The sequence below is a fragment of the Apium graveolens genome, chromosome 8, assembly GCF_009905375.1.
Source record: "Apium graveolens cultivar Ventura chromosome 8, ASM990537v1, whole genome shotgun sequence".
Lineage (NCBI taxonomy): Eukaryota > Viridiplantae > Streptophyta > Magnoliopsida > Apiales > Apiaceae > Apium > Apium graveolens.
Window position 1 is genome coordinate 190106932 of NC_133654.1, and position 19748 is coordinate 190126679.

Sequence of the window (19748 nt, forward strand, 5' to 3'; positions counted from 1 at the left end):
CATGGCATTCATTCAGAAACATTACGCATAAGAATTAGTAAGACAAGCATGATATGGAACAAACAGAATTAACAAATAAATCACTAATTCTATCTAGTCCAATCCTGTTGATGAATCTCATCTATCTATCTCAATCCAATTATAAATTAATACATCTTAACAAACAATTTATATCAAATGAATAAATTACATTATAATAGGATACAGGAGATAAGCATAAACAAAGGTCTTATATGCTGGAAAAATATGTACTTAACTAAAGCAATTAATCATGTTCAACAAATATTCAAACACATATTTAAGATCATTTAAAGTAATCATGCACAAGTAAACATCAATCCTAGTTACCAGAAAAATAATCTAGTGAACTAGTTCAGCATTATCTATGCGTGATGCTATCATGCTTGTGTCAGTGTTAAACATTTAAACACTGTGATCTTATCATGCATTGAATATTAAGAACAAAATATTGCAGTGGTTCAAGAATTTTGAAACCTGAGATATGTGAATTGGATCATCTTCAGAGATTGCTATGAAAGCAAGATATTCATGATTCTCGTCATCTGATCCATCCCAACTCTTTCCCGTGCACTATAAGTTATGATTGGCTGCTTCCCTAAGAAAACATTCCACCTTTGTCTCAACTCTTCAACTGAATCCCTACTCATCCTTGTTTGTCAAGCTTCTTGTTTTATTGTAGCAAAACCCTTGATAGTTACTTGATACATATTGCTTGTCAAACCTATAGCTATCAAATCTTGTTTATGTCCCAACCTCAGTCTTGTAATTACCCCTTGAACTGAATCTGTAAGAATCTCTGTTTCGGAATAGATAGGTTTGATCCTTGGATGTAACTTATGTACTCCTTGTGAATTTGATGCGACTAAACTTCCCTGACAAGTGAAACACTACCCTGACGTTCAGTCTCTCAAGTACTTCTACCTGAGCTTCCTTTGATTCATCCATCAGTAACCCTTACATTCTGTCCCGAGGTTCTAACTTTACTGCCTGTAACTGAGATGTTTGGTTGTCCCCACTATTCTCTCTGACCTCCAGAAATCCTGCCTGTATGATCTCATTGATTCCCGGATAAATATAGCATTGGTACAAACCACTGTGTGACTGTATAATCTGGAATCATAGAGTTGTCTTAAAATTTCTGAGAAAAATTGTACCCGTAGAAATTTCATTCATTTCCTGCGTCTGAAAACCCAGTGGTATCCTATGGAGTAAGCCTTTGAGGAAGTTCCACAATTTTCGTCTGTAGGTCTTGAAATCAATTCCATTGGAGTAAGAAAACCATTATCTAAAATTTCCGTGTTCTGGAATTTTTCGTCTGAATAGCACATGGTCTTCGTTTTCTTCGAAAAATTAAAATCCACTTTAAAAGCCCGAAGGAATCCTGAGTCTGCCAATCCTTGAGTACCCTTAATTTAATATTTAAGAGAAATTTAAATTTCCAATATTTTTTAATTTTCTTAGAAAATAAATTAATCAAAAACAAATATTTACATAAAATCTAATTTTCAAGAATTTTGAATTTTCTTAGAAATTAAATAAAACGTAAATTATTATCTAAGAAAAATTTAAATTAAAAATTTTTAAATTTTATGGAAATAATAAATAAATCAAAAAAGAAAAATTAAGGGGCTACAAATTTTCTATGGTGACTAGAGGGTGTGCCAGGAGGTGTAGATAATCGCCTTAGAAAATTGTTCGTTTAAACACTATATAGCGACTAGGAATACAGGTGAGAGATTCTGCATGGCGACTAGTAGAAAAACACAGTTTTGCACAAACTACTCCCTTCTGCGGCAATGGTCCCCCTTTGATAATTCCTTGTGATGCGAGTTATGGTCTATGGCGACTACGGGTTCTGGTGACTACAGGTGTACAAGAGACATGTAAATTAAACAGAACCTGTGGCGATCACTATTTCTACAAAATAGTTCACGCCAGCAACCGGTTACCGCGCGTGCAGTCCACGTCCATGAGGCTGCCAATTACTTTATTCTTTACTTTATTAAAACCAAGCCAATTCTCCTTTTGTTTATATAATCAGTACGCTTTTTATTCCAGGTGAGAACATTTGAATTGGTAGCAAAAAAATACAAGGTGACCTTTCCAATTCATTTATCATATAAACCATTCTGGCAGCCGGTATATTCGAATACTGAAAATAAATTTAAATAAAAAATTATTATTTACAATAATTTAAATGATAAATTAATTTAAATCAAATTTATAAAATAAATTTATTTAAATTAAGTTTATAACATAAACTTATTCAAGTTTAAATAATAAACTCATTTAAATTAAATTTATAGAATAAATTTCCTAAATCAAATTTATAAATTAAATTATGTAAATTCAAATTAATAAAAATAAATATATTTGAGAATCCTGATTTGTATATCAATCAGTCAGCTCTGATACCAATTGTTAGGTCCCGAATTATCGTAGAAGGGGGTTGAATACGATAATCACTAAATTAAAAATTCTTTCGAATCTTTAGCGGATAAAATATTTAGTGCTCGGTTAGTGTTTCGTGTTCTTGAGAGGAATAGTGTTTGGAACAATAAAAATGATGAACACAAGATATTCAGGAAAATATATATTCATATATAAATCCTAGAGGGTGTTGCTACACTCCGGTAAATAAATTACCCGACTACAATCTAAGAACAACAAAGTTCCTAGCTACTACAAAGATTTACAAATCAAATCCTATACAATAATCTAGCTTTTGTTTGTACTAGGATTTAATTACCGGGTAATGATTATAATGCCCCTAAGAATATACAAGAGTTAAATCGGGCATTATAATGTTACTCCGGTGAGAAGGTAAACAGATATTCAAGTACCTTGAACTCCTCTATAAATCTCCGCTGCCATTTTCACTTCTCTTTTTGGGAGAGAAGATGAACAGAAAATAAATGAATGACTCTATTATCTTCTACAGTAAAGTGTAGACTTTATATAGAATAAATTTGTGTGGCTGAGGTTGAATGCTTCTGTGGCGACAAGGAGATACATTTATGTGGCGACACCAATTAGCTCTGCTCCGTGGCGACACTAGGGAGGACAGGAGGGAGGAATAACCTTTTTATTTATTATTCTAACTCCAAAACCTGTGTGGCGACAAGGGTGTGTGGCGACAGGGGGAACAGGAGGCTCTCTGTGGCGACATGTACTATCCAAATACATGTTAATGTACTTAACATATTAACCACAATCACCTATGGCGAAAATAAGTCACCCATCTCCTTTACCTTTATTTTGTTTTTCTTTTTTTGATTTTCTTTTTGCTTTCTTTTTCTTTTTCTTTTTGTTTTTCTTTTGTTTTCCTTTTCCTTTTTCTTTTTCCTTTTGTTTTTGTTTTTTTTTTCTTTTTCTCTTTTCCTTTTTTTTGTTTCTTTTCTTATTCTCTTTTTCTTTTTAAGTTTAAATTGTAATTAAATTAATTTATAAAATAACTTAAATAAATAAACTAATTTAGATTTATAAAATAAACTTATTTAAAGTTTATAAGATAAATCATTTTAAGTTTATTAAATAAATTATATTAAAGTCCAATAAATAATTTATTTAATTTAACAATTAAACTTTGAGCTTCTCGATTCCCCTGAGTTGTTTAGCTGTATACCCCGCGCACCTCTTCTCGTACTTTAACATATAAACGTTCAATCCAAGTACGTTCCTCAACTTAACAATCCTTCTATAAATAATACTCAGATTCCTTTCACGAGTTGTTGAAGTCTAGTGCAACTGGTCTGGTTCACAGACGATGTAACACCCCCAAATCCGGGGTCGGGGATCCGGGTTGTCACGAGTTCCATTTCCCTTAATAACACCCAATCTTAATAAATAATCAACTACTCTGTACTGTGACCCCACGATAAACACACACACCACAAGTTATAGTCTCAGAGATGAACACTCAAAAAAAATAACACAAGTCCTTATATTCCACAGTTATAAACCGTTACACCTTAAAAGAGTTCTGAATAAATTTACATATTCCTTGCCATTAATACAATTCATATTATACATAAGTCTGGTTCATCAATAGTTGAAAACCTAGCCTATTGGTAGCTCCTACCTCAGCTACGGCGGCATCAACGCTTCCAGAAGACTGCGGAACGTTTTCCAACCGCTTGCGAATCGGGAGCTTGGTCCTGTTCATCTTTTCTATCTGTTGTTGTGTGATGAAAGAAGAAAGCAAGGGTGAGCAGCAAGCCCACCAAAATAATATATATAATGATTAACAATATATGAGCCTTCTCATAGTACTCATGAAAGTCTTGGTCAAAAGAAATGAACCAAGTTTGATATCTTAATGCGATGAAGTCGCAAAATATTCAGTATATATACATATATACTTTTCAAAATCTTGGAAGTCCTCTTCCATGCATAATATACACAGAGTTCTAGTTTATAACTGTATAAAAATTTCGTTGCAAAGTGATCTCATATATCTAACCTTGTCTCAACGTTTTTCTGAAAACCTCTGTCATGTAAAGTATGAACATAGTTGCAATATCCAACGAATTTGGAAAGAAAAGAATTTTGGCATAAACTCGATATCTTGCTGATCAGGCAAAGATACCAATAAGTAACCTTTTCTACTAGTAGATGGATGAATCCCCCACCGGTCATCACCCTGGCCACATAAGGACCTTGTGCTGGACCGCCACCCGGCCTCTTACGCGTTGATGGACTGCCACCCAGCCACTTACACTTTGATAGACCGTACCCCGGCCTGTCGCTTATGCCGACTCAATTAGATGGGCTTACTTCCCGAACGTTGGGTAAGTAATCAATTCATTTGTTTTCTCAAAACACCAACCACGTTGCGAATGTAAAATACACCACAGAGCTGGATCCCCCAGGTTTTGAGGGAGTATTTAAATCCCCTTTGAAAGGAAGATCTTAAATATAAAAATGAGTTTTGGGGTCCACTCTAACTTTAAGAATCATTCTGAAGACTCGAAAACATTTTTAAGAATGTTTGGAGTACTGCTGATTTATTAAAATAAATCAGTCCCGATATATTAGAAATATCTGAATATTATTATTTAAATAATATGCTCATAAAGATAATCCTTATTAAAAATATTCGAAGTAGAAGTTTTAAAACTCATACTTGAAATGAATATTAAATAACAAAAGATATACTTATACGAAAGTGCTATCTTTATTTGAATAATCGAAAATAAGTTTGATTATCGAAACGTTATTCTTTGATAAAATAAAGAATATTATTAAATAATAAACGGAGTCATAATACCTCAAATGAATATTGTAAATAATATTCATTAAATAAAATAAACGGAGTCATACATCCTCAAATGGATATTCAAATAATATTCATTAAATAGAATAAACAGAGTCATAAGTCCTCGAATGAATATTAAAATAATATTCATTAAATAAAATCAAGTTATCGAATAAACCTTATTCGATCAATAGTTTTGAAAACTACATCCACATATATATAAATATATATATATATAATATACTCGAGAACATCGACTCCCGGTTTAGAAATATGTTCACCTTTTGATCCCCTATACTAAGGGTAAACTCAAATATCGCTTATCACTAGCATAGGTATTATGCAACTATAAGCATTTGAACCAAAAAGATATATAAATCAAGAATATGAAACAGGCATGCATATATACCATATCACATGCTACAATATATCGCAAGAATTTGCTAATAACAAATACGCATTTATCACAAGATCATGCATATATACATATACATCACAACAACAGTATAACGGGTAGAAAACTTGCCTGAGCGACTGGGGGTTACAAATGGCTCGGGACGAGTCTGGTAACCTATAAACAACATGTGAGTTGGAATTAAACCAAAGTCACTTGTAAATCTATACTTTAACCAAATTAGACTCTAACGCTCGCTTTGCGCTTACTGATTCTTTTAAGTCACTCGAGTACCCTCGGCTCCACCATTTTTAATAATTTAACCATTACGAGTTTTAAGGCGATTCTTTTGCGAGTGTCTTACCAACTGCCTAACACACTTAACATAATTGTTTCATACCCTAATTAACCCTTTTTGGTCTTTAACATAGGTTTCAAAGTAAGGCGAGGGGTAACGATTCGTTCGCGAAACGTCGTTAATTAAAACGGCCGTTTCTCCTAAACCGTACATCGGAATCAAACGAACCACATATCAAAACGAAGCTCATAACATGAACTATCTAAATATGATGGTCAATACCTAGCAGGGAGTTCTCGGGTCCTAATGTTATGAACAAAAGCAGTCTAAAGTAAATCGGACATTACGACGGCTATGTTTACGCGATTTCCCAATTTTATACCATCTCAAATCGACCACCAATCAATCCCAATTCATTCATACAACCAACATCCCTCCAAAACACACTACAACAGTCCCAACACCTCAAGTTCTTCCAATTTATGTTATTCTGACAATGAATTTAAACTATACTTAATTCCTTTAACAAATCAACAAGATTCAACATTCATTTCACTACCACTCCAACCCAAACTCTAAATAAACAAGCTTCATGCTTTACATATACTATATCAATCATAACCATTCCTAAATACTCAAAACTAAAGCTAGGGTTTGGATTTATACCTTCTTGAAGCTTCTTAACACAACACAAGAGCTTTGAATGCCTAAAGAACCTTGATCCTTGCTTGTATAACCTTAAACTTTCATACAATTCAAGAAAACTAAAGTTATTTTTTTGAAAGTTACTATTCACCATCTTCTTCCTTGAATTATTGGAAGAGATTGTGAAGGAAGTTGAAGCTTAAACTGATGGGATAGCTATATCTATGCATAAGGAGTACTAGATAATTAACTTACCAATTAAGGAAGCTTGAAACTTGAATTTTGAAATTCTTCTTCTTGAAAATGGGGAAAAGCCGAGAGCAAGCTTGGAAGAAAGAGAGATTTTTGTGTTTGTGATTTGTTTAGCTTAGCTTGGTTGGTTTTGTTTTGATTTTTGGTTAATTACCTTATTAACCTTATATTTGTGTGGTTATAAACCAACCACACCTCCTCCTTCCCTATATCATGCTTGCATCACCTTATTTTGTCATCATCTATTACTTGCCCTCTCCTTATTGGTTGGATGACCTCATCATCCCTAACCTCCTTGATTAACTTCCTAATTGTTTGCCTAATGACCGCTGATCTGTTATACGGTTCGCTTGACTTTCGTTTTCGTTTATCGTTTGAGGGATCATACCCGGGATCTTATTACTGGGGTTTCCTTAACCTTTCTCAATACATTATAATCCTTTTATGATCCTCTCTTAAAATCCTTGAATCTAAATCCTTTTTATCCTGTTACCTTATACTCAATTCTTTCGGTATCTGGTGGATTTTCAGGAAAAATCAAAGTGTTCGGATTTGGATTCTGACGATCTTTATATACATTTAAATCCCATATAAAGTACTAATAAGATCTCAGAATAACAATAGAAGAACCCCTACATAGTGTGGCATGAAAAGTTTTCTCATTCAGCATAATCTGCAAAATCACTATTCATAAGGGTTTCAAAAATTCCAAAATTTGAGGTTATTACAGTCTCCCCTCCTTAAATGGATTCCGTCCCGGAATCAGATAGAAAATGAATAAGGATACTCTCTTAACATTGCACTTTCTAACTCTCGAGTAAATTTTCCCACATTGTAGTTCTTCTATCAAACTCTGAATAGTTTGATAACCCTTCTCCTAAGCACTTGTTCCTTTTCACTCTATAATCCTTCCTGGTTGCTCCATATAGGTTACGTCGGGTTGCATGTCTATGTGCTCATATGCCCCTATTTATTTGGCATCCGAATTACACTTCCTTAACATTGATACGTGGAACACGTTAAGAACTTGCTACATGTTCGGGGGTAGGGCTAGCTCATATGCTAGCTTCCCAATACGTCTTAATATATCCAAGGGTCCAACAAATTGTAGACTTAGCTTTCCTTTCTTTCCGAACCTCATCAATTCTTTTCAAGGGAATACTTTTAACAATACAAGGTTCCCTCCTTCATACTCTTTGTCCTTTCATTGTCAAATCAGCATACTTCTTATGTCCATCTTGGGCTACTCCCAGTCGTCCTCTGATTCGATCTATTATATCCCTGGTCCTTTGGACTATTACGGGTCCGAGCATCTTGCGCTCTACAGCTTCATCCTAACATAAGGGAGATCGACATTGTCTTCCCTCAAGGATCTCATATGGCGACATCTCGATAATGACATATGATCTATTGTTGTAAGAAAACTCAATCCGTGCTAAGTGACCATTCCAAATTCTTTCAAGTCTATTGCACACACTCTCATCATAGCTTCTAGAATTATAGCTTTTGTTTCTCAATACTCATTCTTTTCCAGTTCGTAATCGTTACTATCTTCCGTACATAATACTATACTGGTTACACTTTTGCTCGTTAGTATTCTATAACCTTTTAATAACCGCGTCAACCTTAGTATCATAAACGCGTTAGATTCGGAATACCACCACACTGATACTACTTCCTTTAGCTGCTTCCATCTTCGAAAGCTTGATCTATCGTATAGAAGTAAAAGATTTTATTGAGAGATCACTATGATCATGAACACTTGTTCTATTGCATAGTTAGTACAGAAGGTGGCCAGCCTTTAGTACTTGACAAGCAATTAAACAACATGTGGTATCCTACTAGGCTTCTATCACACAGATAGATAGTCATTCGACAATACCTCCCCTTCTGGAAGGGTTGTTCTTCTCAGCTTATACAAAATGAAAAGGAGAGAAAAGAACGAATTGAAGAGAATTGTATATGAAAAAATACTGCCACAAATATCTGGCTTGGAATCTACCTCTGAACTATAGAGGTTTGTCATAGGAGAACAAAACACATGTGTATATATATCAACATCAAGTATTATAGCATCGCATTTCACGTGTCAGAATATTTACTATTCCGTCCATCATTCCATGGATCCATGCTCTTGCTCGAGCTCATAAACAATCACTTTTGAAACTCCCTCGACATCGAAAATCGAATCTGGAATCTCATTCTAGACATCATCGTTACTAGAATTCTATGCTTGCACTGCAACCTTCCTCGTATAGTAACATGACTCCCTATTGATAAGAAGGAATGGATACTCAATAGGTAAATAATCGACCTAGTTTTTCTATCAAAGATAACTTATACGTCAACGCGACCCGATTAGTGGTACTTAATCTCAACCTCCATTCCAATACAACTCTCACGATTGTAATCAGCTCATTACTCGCAGAATCATTGCTGCAATACTATGGTCCACTACTGACCTACTATCGTCATTCACGTTCCATGAAATCTTAATATCTAACCATACGGAGTCCATACATATCGTATCAAATCCTTCTAAGGAGGTAACATGATCACCGTTCATGATTCATGGAAAACACTCCTGAACTTGACATACATATGACATGAAGCAGATAAAATTGCAGAAGAGTTTCAATGAAAGCAACAATAGCAGGTTAATACCATTCTTAATCACATGCCTTCAATAGAAGACTTAACTCAAAGCTTTATTTAGTCCTTTTTGAAACATGGTCCTCGCTTATTCTCAAGATAGGACCTTCTAAGATAGATAGCCCGCTCACGGTGATTAACATGAATTCAATTTTTTTTACCAAACTACTATTATGGTTAAGTATCACACAACCATCAGAAGGAATGTCAATCTTCCATACCACAATATAACCTTCACGGCTTTAACCATCATCACTGTATATCTCTGGCACGAGCGCCTATAATTATCCTCTTACACTTAAAGTGTCGGCCACCTCTTCGGCCTTTCCTGATAGTAAAATTTCCTTACAATCAGTGTCATTTTAACCACCTCCAAATAAATTTTCTACCTCATTTCAATCACTGCTTTTGTGAAGATGTTTTCCTTAAAATCTGATGAGTAAAAAAAAAAAATCCCATTTTTCCATAAGTTAATGCCTCGGTCTTTAGAGGTTAATCACTGTCACGACTGACTCTCAATCATACTTAGAACATCTTTTATCTTAGGTCCTAATTGCCCTGAACAATTTCGACCTTTACTGGTTCGATCCATACTTTCTCGTGGTTTAACACGTGCCCCACTTGGCATCATTATAATTACGTCATATTTCCTTTATCAATATTTCTATTCTTGAGAATTTTGAATATTACCTTTCTCCTTGTAAAACCTCTAAGGTTATCCTTGAATCGTTCCTCCTGTATTCCCTAGATACAGGGCATATCAAAATACCATATACTAATACTAGAATCATTGTCTATATACTTTTGAAAAATTTCTCCACTGATTCTTTAAAGGTTGTTGTTACCTTAATCCTTTCCAATTCATACTGTCAAAACTCATACTATCCCTATTAAGGGTGAAATGCCAACCTTTATGCATTTCCCTAGGATTCATTTTAAGTTATCGATGTTTTATCCTTAATTCCACCTTTAAAAAGGTACATGCATCCTTCCATGGATAAATCAAGTCATATATTCCTGATAAGGGTGTCTTATTCAATCATTTCCACCTCGATAGTATATGCCTAATTTCACAATAACATCTGTATTCAAAATGAGGTCAATCAATATGGCGTCCAAAAGATAACAACGGTTATCCGCTTTTCTTGCCTAATTTGGTAACGATAACAAGGATGTTTTGGAAGATATCGGTCGTGTTCAACGCGAACTTCTTCTTAATAATTCCTTATTTACTTTTGTTGTTTATCTCAACAGTCATCTCAATGTTGGGATATCTTTCATACCTGGCGTCTCCCTTTCTGGGTATCAAACCACCGGTCTTACACTTCACATTCTTGAAGGTCACTTCCTTCATCCACTTTTCCTAATTTATTACTTCCTTGTCTCCTCAGTCTATCCGCATTTTATTATTCATCCTTCGAACTATCTCAAGGTTTCCTCGGATCCTCCCACTTACAGGGAATAAAATATATGTATCTCTTATGCCTTCAACCATCAATTTTAACTCATGGTGAATCACCCTAATCCTGACGATTACATACTTCTCTATTTCTATTGCTACGAGTCTTTAGGGTTTCCTCATACCCAACTCCCTTATCATTCCTCAAACTCTATTGCCTTTATATTCCTTTCCACTTCAATTCCTTTTTATTTTCCTTTCTCTTATCATTATTTCATGAACCAACACAACATAAGCATTGATTTCAAATATCCCGTCATTCTGGATTCGTGCCCTCAGAACGAATCTTGACAACTTTTACAACTTAGATTCATAATTCATCATAATCGTCTGCCTTTGCTCTGGCTCTAAAGCTTTTACAATATCTCCATAACCTTGGGAAGTACTTTCCTGGAAACAATTGACTGAACTTAAATCAGTTTATTATAATCTCTTGCTCCTTGCCTTCCTTGGCCTTTCACCAGCGGGTGGTCTCTCTCTTAGGAGGGTAAGTGACAAAAACAGTCTTTTATGGTTCGTCCATCATTTAGAATCTCAAATGATTCCTATATTTCCTTTAGCCAGGCTCTTGCCTCGACTGGGCCAGCTTGTTCCTTGGAACTCTGAGAGCTTAGGGACTTAGAGGTCCTGAAAGAATTTCCCACTACCTTGTTTCCCTCAAGGTGGTGGTTGGGAATAAAGTATAAGTTCTGTTTAGACAGGTCCATGAATTTCCGTATAGGAGTACCGTCTCGGGTCTCCTGATCTCGCTCGACTTCTGTTTTCTCAGTCTAAATATTTCTTCCTACTCCCCATAATTGGGGTCATCTTTTAATTTAAACTCCTCATTTTCCACTTTAGTATATTCTGGGTTCCTTATATCTTAATTGCGACCTCCCTGATTATCACATTCAAGGTTTGCCCCTAATCTTATTCCTTGTGGGGGCATATTAGTTGGAAAATTTTTGAGAATCTCTGGATATTTGTCTTACTTACTTTGCTTAAGTCTTTCCCTCATTCAGTCCTTGCACGATTGCAAATTATGAATTCTCAAGTTCGATAAACTTCATGACACTCTCTTAAGTGTTAATAGAGCAATTAACGATGTGATCTTATCACAAACAAACTGATCTGAACTAAAATTAACGAATATATACATAACCATTTGTTCGAGGGTACAACAACTGAACACATTAAAGAGAATTACATCATTGGATCTGATCGCTTCCATCCCAAAAGTACTACTATAGATAATCATCTAGTCATTAAAACTAATCATCCATAACTTAGGCTAATCCTCCAAAAGCGGTGCTGCATGAAATTCTTGTCAGATTGCTCAGACTCTGCACACTATCATGGATCAAGAAATGCGGGCACGCACACCATCCCTAACCTGCTCCATTAAAGCGGTGATGAGGTCTAAGATAGTTGCAAGTAGAGCTGGATCAATCTGACCCTCAAGATGGCCTCTAGCTGTAACACGGGTGGTAGCCTCAATCCTTTCCATGCTATACGCTAATCCTTCCGGAAGTACTCCGCCCTCAATCCTTGGTGCAGTAAGTCGGTCCAACAGATCACTTCTAACATTACGGGCCTCAGACAGGCCACCCAACGTCATATGATAATTGGCCATAAGAGAAGCCTGAGTGGTAGCATCTAGCAGTCCATGGGGTGCAGGTGGCGCAGACCCAGGAGATCCAAACCGATAACCAAGCACGGTATCAGGTGACAATGGTGCAGGAGATAAAGGTGGCATTTCCTCAGTAGGTGATGGGCTCTGTACCAGGGATGGAACAGGAATTGGTGGAACCTCATGGATGTCTACAGGAACCTCTAGAAGAGGGTCTGATACTGGCATAATTGGTGCCATGAAAGGCCCTACTCCTTCTGCCCTCATTAACCTTTGTGCCCTTGGTAACTCTTCATCCTCTAGTGCCACCCTCGCGGCCATTCTTGCTCTGGTAGTCGCCCTGACTACGGTCATCAATTCCTCAGCGGTCCTCTCTTCATTCTCATCAGGATCCTCCATGAGATCCTCCTCAGCCACAATCCTTTCCAGAATAACATCCTCAACCGCAACATTCTCAATATGAATCTCATCCGGTCCCTCATTAGGGTACTCTATCGGATTCACAATTTGATCTCCAACTTGTAATAAAACATCTTCATGCTGATGCTCCTGAACCTCAGGGTTTGGTGCCCCGCTGCCCTATACGAGAACGAACCATGTTACTATCACGATATTTATAAGGGTTCCCGTAAGGGTTTTAACTATCAGTACTACATTAGGTAGCCCGACTATGAACTTGGCAAGAGTTCTTATTATCTTTGTGAGTTTATTATTATAGCGTCGCATCATCTCTGAGGTTTATAACGCCAAGCTCTGATACCATTTCTATAACACCCCCAAATCCGGGGTCGGGGATCTGGGTTGTCACGAGTTCCATTTCCCTTAATAACACCCAATCTTAATAAATAACCAACTACTCTGTACTGTGACCCCACGATAAACACACACACCACAAGTTATAGTCTCAGAGATGAACACTCAAAAAAAATAACACAAGTCCTTATATTCCACAGTTATAAACCGTTACACCTTAAAAGAGTTCTGAATAAATTTACATATTCCTTGCCATTAATACAATTCATATTATACATAAGTCTGGTTCATCAATAGTTGAAAACCTAGCCTATTGGTAGCTCCTACCTCAGCTACGGCGGCATCAACGCTTCCAGAAGACTGCGGAACATTTTCCAACCGCTTGCGAATCGGGAGCTTGGTCCTGTTCATCTTTTCTATCTGTTGTTGTGTGATGAAAGAAGAAAGCAAGGGTGAGCAGCAAGCCCACCAAAATAATATATATAATGATTAACAATATATGAGCCTTCTCATAGTACTCATGAAAGTCTTGGTCAAAAGAAATGAACCAAGTTTGATATCTTAATGCGATGAAGTCGCAAAATATTCAGTATATATACATATATACTTTTCAAAATCTTGGAAGTCCTCTTCCATACATAATATACACAGAGTTCCAGTTTATAACTGTATAAAAATATCGTTGCAAGGTGATCTCATATATCTAACCTTGTCTCAACGTTTTTGTGAAAATCTTTGACATGCATAAGATAATAATTAACCAGATATAGTTAAAAAGATGAAGTTATAAGATACTCCAATATACTTATATCTTTTCCGAATACTACTTGAACTACCACCGTTCAAGGTATAATCAGATTCAAAAGTTCATCACCTAGATGAGACTACAAGATAAGACTTGAATAGATTCAATCTTTGAAATATTATTGAATGAAATGAAGTTATGAGATACTTCATTAAGTCCCGATATATATATATATATATATATATATATATATATATATATATATATATATATATATATATATATATATATATATATATATCCATATATATCTCTCATACATTTCCTGAAAACCTCTGTCATGTAAAGTATGAACATAGTTGCAATATCCAACGAATATGGAAAGAAAAGAATTTTGGCATAAACCCGATATCTTGCTGATCAGGCAAAGATACCAATAAGTAACCTTTTCTACTAGTAAATGGATGAATCCCCCACCGGTCATCACCCTGGCCACATAAGGACCTTGTGCTGGACCGCCACCCGGCCTCTTACGCGTTGATGGACTGCCACCCAGCCACTTACACTTTGATAGACCGTACCCCGGCCTGTCGCTTATGCCGACCCAATTAGATGGGCTTACTTCCCGAACATTGGGTAAGTAATCAATTCATTTGTTTTCTCAAAACAGCAACCACGTTGCGAATGTAAAATACACCACAGAGCTGGATCCCCCAGGTTTTGAGCGAGTATTTAAATCCCCTTTGAAAGGAAGATCTTAAATATAAAAATGAGTTTTGGGGTCCACTCTAACTTTAAGAATCATTCTGAAGATTCGAAAACATTTTTAAGAATGTTTGGAGTACTGCTGATTTATTAAAATAAATCAGTCCCGATATATTAGAAATATCTGAATATTATTATTTAAATAATATTCTCATAAAGATAATCCTTATTAAAAATATTCGAAGTAGAAGTTTTAAAACTCATACTTGAAATGAATATTAAATAACAAAAGATATACTTATACGAAAGTGCTATCTTTATTTGAATAATCGAAAATAAGTTTGATTATCGAAATATTATTCTTTGATAAAATAAAGAATATTATTAAATAATAGGCGGAGTCATAATATCTCGAATGAATATTGTAAATAATATTCATTAAATAAAATAAACGGAGTCATACATCCTCAAATGGATATTCAAATAATATTCATTAAATAGAATAAACAGAGTCATAAGTCCTCGAATGAATATTCAAATAATATTCATTAAATAAAATCAAGTTATCGAATAAACCTTATTCAATCAATAGTTTTGAAAACTACATCCATATATATATAAATATATATATATATAATATACTCGGGAACATCGACTCCCGGTTTAGAAATATGTTCACCTTTTGATCCCCTATACTAAGGGTAAACTCAAATACCGCTTATCACTAACATAGGTATTATGCAACTATAAGCATTTGAACCAACAGATATATAAATCAAAAATATGAAACAGGCATGCATATATACCATATCACATGCTACAATATATCGCAAGAATTTGCTAATAACAAATACGCATTTATCACAAGATCATGCATATATACATATACATCACAACAACTGTATAACGGGTAGAAAACTTGCCTGAGCGATTGGGGGTTACAAATGGCTCGGGAAGAGTCTGGTAACCTATAAACAATATGTGAGTTGGAATTAAACTAAAATCACTTGTAAATCTATACTTTAACCAAATTAGACTCTAACGCTCGCTTTGCGCTTACTGATTCTTTTAAGTCACTCGAGTACCCTCGGCTCCACCATTTTTAATAATTTAACCATTACGAGTTTTAAGGCGATTCTTTCGCGAGTGTCTTACCAACTGCCTAACACACTTAACATAATTGTTTCATACCCTAATTAACCATTTTTGGTCTTTAACATAGGTTTCAAAGTAAGGTGAGGGGTAACAATTCGTTCGTGAAATGTCGTTACTTAAAACGGCCGTTTCTCCTAAACCGTACATCGGAATCAAACGAACCACATATCAAAACGAAGCTCATAACATGAACTATCTAAATATGGAAATGGTCAATACCTAGCAGGGATTTCTCAGGTCCTAATGTTATGAACAAAAGCAGTCTAAAGTAAATTGGACATTACGACGGCTACGTTTACGCGATTTTCCAATTTTATACCATCTCAAATCGACCACCAATCAATCCCAATTCATTCATACAACCAACATCCCTACAAAACACACTACAACAGTCCCAACACCTCAAGTTCTTCCAATTTATGTTATTCTCATAATGAATTTAAACTATACTTAATTCCTTTAACAAATCAACAAGATTCAACATTCATTTCACTACCACTCCAACCCAAACTCTAAACAAACAAGCTTCATGCTTTACATATACTATATCAATCATAACCATTCCTAAATACTCAAAACTAAAGCTAGGGTTTGGAGTTTATACCTTCTTGAAGCTTCTTAACACAACACAAGAGCTTTGAATGCCTAAAGAACCTTGATCCTTGCTTGTATAACCTTAAACTTTCATAAAATTCAAGAAAACTAAAGTTATTTTTTTGAAAGTTACTATTCACCATCTTCTTCCTTGAATTATTGGAGGAGATTGTGAAGGAATTTGAAGCTTAAACTCATGGGATAGCTATATCTATGCATAAGGAGTATTAGATAATTAACTTACCAATTAAGGAAGCTTGGAACTTGAATTTTGAAATTCTTCTTCTTGAAAATGGGGAAAAGCCGAGAGCAAGCTTGGAAGAAAGAGAGATTTTTGTGTTTGTGATTTGTTTAGCTTAGCTTGGTTGGTTTTGTTTTGATTTTTGGTTAATTACCTTATTAACCTTATATTTGTGTGGTTATAAACCAACCACACCTCCTCTTTCCCTATGTTTTGCTTGCATCACCTTATTGTGTCATCATCTCTTACTTGCCCTCTCCTTATTGGTTGGATGACCTCATCATCCCTAACCTCCTTGATTAACTTCCTAATTGTTTGCCTAATGACCGCTGATCTGTTATACGGTTCGCTTAACTTTCGTTTTCGTTTATCGTTTGAGGGATCATACCCGGGATCTTATTACTAGGGTTTCCTTAACCTTTCTCAATACATTATAATCCTTTTATGATCCTCTCTTAAAATCCTTGAATCTAAATCCTTTTTATCCTGTTACCTTATACTCAATTCTTTCGGTATCTGGTGAATTTTCAGGAAAAATCAAAGTGTTCGGATTTGGATTCTGACGATATTTACATACACTTATATCCCATATAAAGTACTAATAAAATATCAGAATAACAATAGAAGAACCCCTACATAGTGTGGCATGAAAAATTTTCTCATTCAGCATAATCTGCAAAATCACTATTCATAAGGATTTCAAAAATTCCAAAATTTGGGGTTATTACAGACTACTAACCCCGATTCAGGTCTTCGTATTATAACCTTGATTACATTGTTAAACTTGCCTCAACTTTATTGCTTCAGACACTGACTGTCAATAAACAACTGTACTTTCACTGGAATCATTTCTAGTACTTTAGACAACGTCTTCATTAACCTCTGTCTATACCCTGTCTTCAATTCTTCAGATTCCTATGCTTCGAACACTGTCTATCTTCAATCAATGCCACTACACTGAAATCTTCCGCTAGCACTTGTATACAGAATCTTCAACCTTTCTGAAATCCTGAAAGTCTTTAACCTTTGTTCTTTACTGAGGCATGATCATATTAATGAACTTCTTTCAGTGACCTGTAGACAGATGTAATAACCTCAAATTTTGGAATTTTTGAAACACTGATGAATAGTAACGTTTTCCTGATGATGCTGATTAAGGAAAATTATCAGACCACGTTATATAGGAGTACTGTTATGGAAATTCTAAGATCGTATTAGTATTCCATAAAGTAAATGAGTGTATGTAAATGTCGTCAGAATTCGGATTCGAAAATTTTGGTGTTAGATATATTTGATAATGTCATGGCTAATATGATTTATGTTTAGTTTTCAGATCTTACTTAAACAGGATAAATCATTACTTACTGGAAGTCAGGACTTAAGGATATCAGAACTTATATTATCAAGAGATAATCATCAGAAGATGGATATCAGAACTTAAGTACTGAAGGACGTTCAGATAAGGACAACAGCTGATTAAAGGAAAGAAGATCGAGACAAACATAAGAAGAGATATGCATGAAGAAGGAATTCTATGAAGAATAGAATACTTGGAAGAAAAGATATATGATTGATATATTTTAGGAAGCAAAATTATATTCCATATCAATTAGCAATTATCTTGTAACTGTGTAGTATATAAACACAGACATAGGGTTTACACTATAAGTGTTATTTTTATCGAAAATAGTATTCATTGTAACCCTAGCAGCTCTCGTGATATTTGTTCATCACTGAGAGGTAACAGTTCCATATTGTAACAGAGTTTATTATTTCAATAAAGTTTGTTTTCTGTTACTTGAGTTATTAAAGTTCGATTTGATTGTACTTTACACTGTATTCACCCCCTCTACAGTGTGTGTGTGACCTAACAAGTGGTATTAGAGCCTATCTGTTAACACACAAACAGTTTAAGATCCAAACACAATCATGTCTGACACAGAGACTCCAACTAAGCCCACCAAAACTGAAAAACCTCCGAAGACACAAATTCAAAGTCGATATGAGACCATCAGAGTTCCCATATTGAGACCATCTGAATATCCCATATGGAAGGTGAGGATGACCATATTTCTGGAAGCAACAGATCCAGAATATCTTGATAGAATCAAGGAAGGACCTCACAAACCAACCAAGCTCGCGGTTGCAGTTGCAGGTGAAGCAGCAAAGACGGTACCAAATGAGAAGAGTGATTATACTGCTGAAGATGTCGTATCAATTGCTAAGGATGCTAAGGTACGACACTTACTGCATAGTGCCATTAATAATGTAATGTCAAACAGGGAATAAACTGCAAGACTGCAAAGGAGATATGGGATGCCCTGGAAACAAGGTGTCAGGGAACTGATACGATTAAGAAGAACAGGAAGACAATACTCACTCAAGAGTATGAACACTTTGACTCAAAGACTAATGAGTCATTGACTGATTTATATGATAGATTTGTCAAACTCTTGAATGATCTATCACTGGTTGATAAGGAGTATGATCTTGAAGATTCAAACCTTAAATTCCTGTTAGCTCTTCTTGAATGCTGGGATTTAAAGGAAACAACAATAAGAGATAACTACAATCTTGATGAAACAACTCCTGATGAAATCTATGGAATGCTCAAGACTCATGAACTTGAGATGGAACAAAGAAGCAAGAGGAAAGGAGGAAAGTCAAGAACAGTTGCTCTTAAAGCTGAAGAAGAATCCCCCAAAGCACCTACCTCAAGGAAAGACAAGGGTAAAGCTCTTTTCACAAAGTCTGATACCGAGTCATCAAGTTCTGAAAGTGATGATGACTCAGAATCTGAAAGCCTGCCTGAGACGGATGCTGATGAAGAGATGATGAAGCTGTGTGCTCTTATGGTGAAAGGGATCACAAAGATTGCATACAGAAAGTTCAGGAAGGGAAAGAAGCTTTCCAGGAAAGGCACAAGTTCTAATAAGAAGAATTTCAAAAGATCTGAGAGCAGAGGAGG